Genomic DNA, 7,522 nt, shown 5'->3' on the forward strand with positions numbered 1-7,522 from the left:
AATGGAAGACTGCAAAAGGCACCTGGAAGAGTTCTGTGATCCAAAGATAACAATGTTGTGGGCAGATGGAATGGTGAAGGGGACCGAATGATAGCAGAGGACAATGAAAGTAAATGATCAAACCACAGACCACTCACATTGTTGAGGACAATGAAAAAAAGTGCCTGTCATTGCATCTTACTGGAAAACCCAAAGGAACCTTGTGGCTGAACCCATAGTACAGTATGTGTTCCAAGTGTCGGTCTTTGCTGCCATCTCGTGGCCATTTTTGGGAATGACATGTTAGTTTAGGTCAGCAGGAAAAGTGGTTGATTCCAGTGAAATATCAATGACTTTTGATGGTAGTGGTATTTACAAGTGCATTGGAAAACATCTAAATGTCAGGACAATACAGTTACCTTGTGACTAGTCTCCAGAGTAATGGCCAAGGGAGGAATAAGCATGTTTTATGGAACATTTCTTGGAAGTGGCTTTGTAGCATAATACAGGCAGGTTTTTCCAAGTGCCAAGTGTGCTTGAAAGTTGCTTGTAATTTGCTTTGTCTGTTGCAGCTTCCTAAAACAATGTGGAGGTACATTTTATATATGATGCTACTACAAGAGATACAAGAGGAGCAAAGTGGAATACCAGCGCCATTGTTGTAAGTACGTGCCCTTTAGCACATGTCTACCGGCTCGTTTCTCCACTTTCCCTGGACTTCATCTACTATTTTAGGTTCCGGGCACAGAAGCAAAACTTGTGCACTCCCAGCTTCTGTTTCTAAGCTGTGCATTCAAGGATGAAGATTTCTTTCTCAAGTTTTGTTACGGAGCATCTTTACCATCACTCGAGTCCAGTTACTTTGTAATTCCAATGGCAGTTTATTTCAGAGGTTCTTTAGGAGTTTATTTCAGAAGTCCCAAACAACAGACTTTCTAGTCATCTATTCTCAGTGAATGCTGCTTAAGTGCTATGAGGGCAAAAACATATTGTATAGGATTTCGAGGCTGCGATGTTGGTTGAACCTTGTCTTAAATGGGGCTGGTAAAAATGTCAGTTCAGCCCCCCACCCTCTCCCACCACCATACCCCACCCCATCACCTGGCTCTGGTCTCACATACTTGCCTTTATGTCATTTGAAACTGTTTTGATAGATTGCACCGTGACAGCTGTCATACCAGCTTGCATTAAAGAAATCTCATCACAACTGGAGAATGTGTGTGTGGCCATTTTCACACTGAAGATGGAAGAACATAAGCAACATTTTCAGTCCCTCAGGCTTTGTCATTTCAAGAAAGGTACAAGTGCAAGTGTAAGGCAAAGAGAGATTTGTGGTGTGCTTGGAGACATTGCTGCGAGTGATGGAACATGTCACAAGTGTATTTTCAAGTTTCATTCCAGAGATTTCTGGCGTGCAGTTGCCCCACGGGTCCGACAGACCAGTTGCAGTGGAGAGCCATCCAGGGCAGATGTTTACTGAACACAGACCATGGTATGGCTCGCCTGAGACAGGCAACATACTCAGAGTATCCTAATCAAGCACTGAAAATCATTTGCACCAGCACAGTTAGGTTAGTCACCCTNTGTGAGTGATGGAACATGTCACAAGTGTATTTTCAAGTTTCATTCCAGAGATTTCTGGCGTGCAGTTGCCCCACGGGTCCGACAGACCAGTTGCAGTGGAGAGCCATCCAGGGCAGATGTTTACTGAACACAGACCGTGGTATGGCTCGCTGGAGACAGGCAACATACTCAGAGTATCCTAATCAAGCACTGAAAATCATTTGCACCAGCACAGTTAGGTTAGTCACCCTGATGTTTGGGTTCCACAGAAGTTAGGCGAGTACAAGGAGGGGGCCCATCTTGAACGTATATCCACATGTGGTTCTCTACAGAAATGTAAGGAAAACATTTTGTTTCCAGAATAAATTGTGAGGGGTGATGAATCATTGGTATGTGAGATAATGTGGAATGGGAGAGATTGAGGGTCAGCAAAGGAATCAACACCAGGCCCCTCCAAAGGGTGGTCTTCATCTGAGAGAGGTGATGTTGCCCTTGTGGTGGTTCTTGAGGGGGTCCTGCAGAAGGAGTTCCTTGTAGAAAGCCGGCAAGTGACTTGCAACAGGCACTGCTCCCTGTCAGACCAACTGAGGTGAGAATGCATGTTTCTCTTTGGTGACCAGTGAAAAAAGGTTCCAGCCTGGCTGGGCAGTCCTGATTCACCCACAGTGCTCACCAGACCTTGCGCCTTCACATGGCCAATTACTTTGGTCTGTCTGAATTTCCCTTAGTGGAGAGAAATTTCCATTCCATGGAAGATTGCAGAAGACACCTGGAAGAGCTCTCTGCTCCAAAAGATGACAAAGTTGTGGGACCATGGAATGGTGAAATTACCTGAAAGGTGGCAGAAGGCAGTGGAACAGAATGATGACGACCTTGTGCAGTCACCGTGCTTGAGGGAAAATGAAAAGTGTGCCTGTCATCGCATCTCACAGTAAAAAGTGAAGGAACCTTTTACCCAAGCCATTTGTGGGACCTGCGTTCCAAATGTCTGTCTCTGGTGCCATCTTGTGGTCATTTTTTGGGAATGACACCTTAGTGTAGTTCAGCAGGAAAAGTGGTTAATTGCAGTGGAATATCAATGGCTTTTGAAGGTAGTGGTATTTACAAGTGCATTCTAAAGCGTCTCCACTGTCCAGTTACCTTGTGAGTGGTGTGCAGGTTAAGGGCAAAGGGAACAATGAATGTGTGTTATGTGACATTTTTTGGTACTGGCTTTGTAGCATAATAGAGTCAGGTTTTCACAAGTTCTAAGTGTGTTTGAAAATTGTTTGTAATCTGCTTTGTCTGTTGCAGCTTCCTTAAACAAGGGTAAAGTAAAACTTATTCAAAATCCTCCACCCAGAAATAGAATAAAATAAAATAAAATAGAATACAATAAAACAGAATAAAATAAAATAACATCACTGTCATTTTCATGTAGGTGTCCTTCTGGGCATGTCTAGCGGCAAGTTCCCTCCAGTGTGTCTTGGCTTCATTGTCTCTTTTTGGTTCCTAAAATGGGTGCAACTCTTGTATAATTTGAGGTTTTGTGACTAACCTGTGTGTTTAAATGTACAGGTTTTGTTCTCAAGTTTTGGTATGTAGTATCTTTAGCATCGTTCAGGTCAAATTATTTTTTAACTTGCATGGTGGTTCATTTTGGAAGGTCTGTAGGCGTCTATTTCAGAAGTACCAAGCAGGAGAACCCCCCAGTCACCCATTTCCAGTGAATTCCAGCTTAAGTTCTGTGACAGCAAAAAACATGCTGTAAATGGTGCGATTCTGGTTAAAGCTTTGTTTATACCAAATTGGCCCAAAAGTCAGTTTGGACCCCACCACCCTCGCTGCCCCCTCCCACCCTGTGATTCTGGTTCGCTAACTTGTCTAACTTTACTCAAAAGCATTGGGTCAGACTGTACCATGACAGATGTCATAAAACGTGCATTGAAAGAAAACTCATCGAAACCACTGTGATTTGGGGGCCATTTTCACACTGAAGATGGATGAACATAAGGAACACTTTTGGCACATTAGGCTTTGTCATTTCAAGAAAGGTGAAAACACAACTGGAATGCAAACATAAAGATTGGTATTGTGGATGGAGAAGATGCTGTAGGTGATGAAATGTGTCAGAAGTGGTTTTCTAAGTGTCTTCCCCAGGATTTCTCCCACACTAAGTTGCCTCACAGGTCTGGCAGACCATTTTCAGTTCAGAGCCATCGAGTCCAGATGTTCACTGAGGACAGACCACACTATGCCATTTGGGAGACAGGTGACATATTCAAAGTATGAAAGTCAAGTGTCGAAAATCATTTGCATCTGCATGATTATGTGAATTGCTTTGATGTTTGGGTTCCACAGAAGTTAAGCAGGAGTGAGAATCTTTCTTGACCTCATTTCCACATGTGGTTCTTCTCTATGGAAATATATGGAAACCATTCTGCTTGCAAGCAAATTGTGAGGGGGGTATGGATCGTTGAAATTGGAGAATAATGTGGAACGGGAGAGATTGTAGGCAAATGAAGGAACCACCACCAGCATCCCCTCCACAGGGCGGTCTTCATCCAAAGGAGGTTGTTTCCTATGTGGTGATACGAGAGGGCGTCCTGTAGGAGGCGCTCCTTGGGGAAATCCGCAGCACGTGCTGCCCCATCAGACCAACCGCAAGCACTGCCTGTGGGAAAGAGACGAAGCCGTAGACGGGAAAGGTTCAGGATGGGGTGGGAGCGCACGTGTCTCTTTGGTGACCAGGGAAAAACGGGTCCAGCCTGGCCTCGCAGTCGTGATTCATCCGCAGCACTCACCAGACTTTGCACCTTCGCATGCCCGTTTAATTTAGTATTCCAAATTTCTCTCAGTGAAGAGAAATTTGCACTCTCTGAAAGACTGCAGAAGGCACCTGGAAGGGCCCTGTGCTCCTAAAGGTAACCGTGCTGTGGGACGATGGAATGGGAAGTTGCCCGAAAGGTGGCAGGGGGCAGGGGAACTCAATGGCTATGACGTTGCGCAGTCACTTTTGGGGGGGTCGGGGAGTGAACAGTGTGGGAGTCAAGCGTAGGAGTCAATTCACTTACAGTAAAAAGTGAAGGAACCTTTCAGCCAAGTCATTAATGGGATGTGCATCGCCTCTGTCGGTCTCTGCTGTCACCTCGTGGCCATTTTGGGGATGACGCCTTAGTGCAGGTCAGCAGGAAAAGGGGTTGATTCCAGGGGGAATATCACTGACTTTTCATAGCAGTGTAATTTAGAAGTGCAGCCTGAAGACCTCCAAATGTCAGGTTTGTGCACTTACTTTGTGACTGGTCTCCAGATATCGGCCAAGGGAGCTGTAAGTGAGTTTTATGTGATATTGTTTGGAACTGGCTTTGTAGTGTAATAGAGGTAGGTTTTTACAAGTGCCAAGTTTGCTTGAAAGTTGTTTGTAATTTGCTTTTTCCCTTGTAGCTTCCTTAAGTAATATGAAGGTCAAATTAGTTAGAAATTCTCCATCAAGAGGTAAAAAAAGTAAAGTAAAATGCAAGCGCTCTTATTTCATGCCCGTGCCCCTTAGGACATGTCTATGGGCTCTTTTCCTCCAGTTTGCCTGGATCTCATTTATTATTTTAAGTTCCTCATATGGATGCCACACTTGTACATTTTCCAGCTTGTGTTCCTAAGCTGTGCATTTAAGGGTGAAGATTCCTTTCTCAAGTTTTGGTATGGAGTATCTTTACTATCAGTCATGTTGAATTATTTTGTTGTATTTATTTATTTTTTAAAGTTTTTTATTGATTATGCTATCACAGTTTTCTCAATTTCTCCCCCTTTACTCCCCTCCACCCTGCACCCAACCCTCCAGCTTCCCTGCACCTTAGTCCACATCTTTGGGTTGTACATGTAAGTTCTTTGACTCCTCTGTTTCCTACACCATTTCTACCTCTCCCCGTCTGTTCTACGCCTACCAGTTAAGCTTCTTCTTCCCTGTACCTTTCCCCCTATTCCAGCCTCCCCCCTCCCCACTGAAATCCCTCCACGTGATGTCCGATTCTCTGATTCTGGTCCTGTTCTAGTTGTTTGCTTAGTTTTTGTTTTCTTTTTGGTTTTGCTTTTCTTTTCTTTTTGGTTCATTTGTCGATAGTTGTTTGTTGTCATTTTACTGTTCATAGTTTTTGATCTCCTTCAATTTCCTAGATAAGTCCCTTTAACATTTTATATAATAAGGGCTTGACGATGAGGAACTGCTTTAACCTGACCTTATCTGGAAGGCATGTATCTGCCCTTCCATTCTAAACGATAGCTTTGCTGGACAGAGTCACTTTGGATGTGGGTCCTTCCCTCTCATGACTTGGAATACATCTTTCCAGTTTCTTCCTGCCTGCAAAGTTTCTTTTGAGAAATCAGCTGATAGCCTTATGGGAATTTTTTGTAGGTAACTCTCTCTTTTTCTCTTGCTGCTTTTAAGATTCTCTCTTTATCTTTAATATTGGGTAACTTGATGATTATGTGCCTTGGTGTGTTCTTCTTTGGGTCCAACTTCTTTGGGAGTCTCTGGGCTTCCTGGATTTCCTGGAAGTGTGTTTCCTTCACCAGACTGGGGAAGTTTTCCTTCATTATTTGTTGAAATAAGTTTTCGATTTCTTGCTCTTGTTCTTCTCCTTCTGGCATTTCTATAATTTGAATATTGGAACATTTAAAGTTGTCCCGAGGTTCCTAAGCTTCTCATTTTTTAAAAATTCTTGTTTCTTCATTGTGTTGTGGTTGGATGTTTATTTCTTCCTTTTGTTTCAAATAGTTGATTTGAGTCCTGATTTCCTTCCTTTCACTGTTGGTTCCCTGAATATCTTGCTTTATTTCACTTTGGGTAGTCTTCATTTGTTCTTTCACTTTGCGGCCAAGCTCAGTCAGTTCTGTGAGCATTTTGGTTACCAAGGCTTTGAACTCTCCAATAGATGAGTTGGCTGTCTCATCACTTAGCTCCTTTTCTGGAGTTTTGCTCTGTTCTCTCATTTGGGCCATATTTCTTTGTTTTGGCGCACCAGTCAGGTTGGTCTGGTTGACTGTTTCCTCTGGCAGTTCTGGTTGTTTATTGATTGTAGATTGGTTGTTATCCTCCTTTGGTTGTGTGAGGAAGTGAAGATTTTCTAGCTGTGCCTCCATCTTGGCCAGAACCTCAAAGAATCTGATTGTTTTAAAAAAACTTGCTCCGTAGTACAATATGGTCAATGAAAACAAAGGAAAAAAAAACAGTTCCAAGCTTGGTTGTCTTCTGCCATCTCTTGTTCATATTGGAAATAACGCTTTAGTGCCGGTCAACAAGAAAAGTGGTTGATTCTGGTGGAATGTCAATGACTGTTGATGGTATTGGTATTTAGAAGTGTATTTAAAAATGTCTAAGTGTAAGGACTTCCCAGTTGCCTTGTGACTGGTTCAAAGGAGGCAATAAATGTGTTTCATGTGCCATTTATTGGAACTAGCTTTATAGTGTAATAGAGTTAGGTTTTTAGAAGATCCAAGTGTGACAAGCACATTTGTAATGTGCTTTGTTTGTTGCAGCTTCCTTAGACAACGAAGAAAGTAAGATCTATTTAAAATGAATTTTATTTTTTTAAATATATTTTATTGATTATACCATTACAGTTGTTCTATTCCCTCCCTTCAATCCCTTCCACCCACACCCTCCCTCCCCCACCATTCTGCCCCCCCTTAGTTTATAACCACGTGTCTCAAGTTCTCTGGATTCTATATTTCCCCCACTATTCTCGCCCTCCCCCCTATCTATTTTCTACCTACCATCTATGCTATTTTCTGTGCCTTCTCCCCCCTTCTCCCCCTCCCACCCCCCTGTTTCTAACCCTCCATGTGTTATTCATTTCTATGGTCCCACTCCTGATCTAGCTGTCCTCTTGGTGTGCTTTTGTTTTAGGTGTGGTTGTTAATACCTGTGTGTTTGCTGTCCTTTCACTGTTGATATTTTTCACCATCTCTTTCTTATAACCTTCCATGTGTTATACATATCTAAGGT

Source organism: Sturnira hondurensis, unplaced genomic scaffold (genome assembly GCF_014824575.4).
Source record: "Sturnira hondurensis isolate 20B ecotype Veracruz unplaced genomic scaffold, ASM1482457v3 Scaffold0006413, whole genome shotgun sequence".
Taxonomy (NCBI): Eukaryota; Metazoa; Chordata; class Mammalia; order Chiroptera; family Phyllostomidae; genus Sturnira; species Sturnira hondurensis.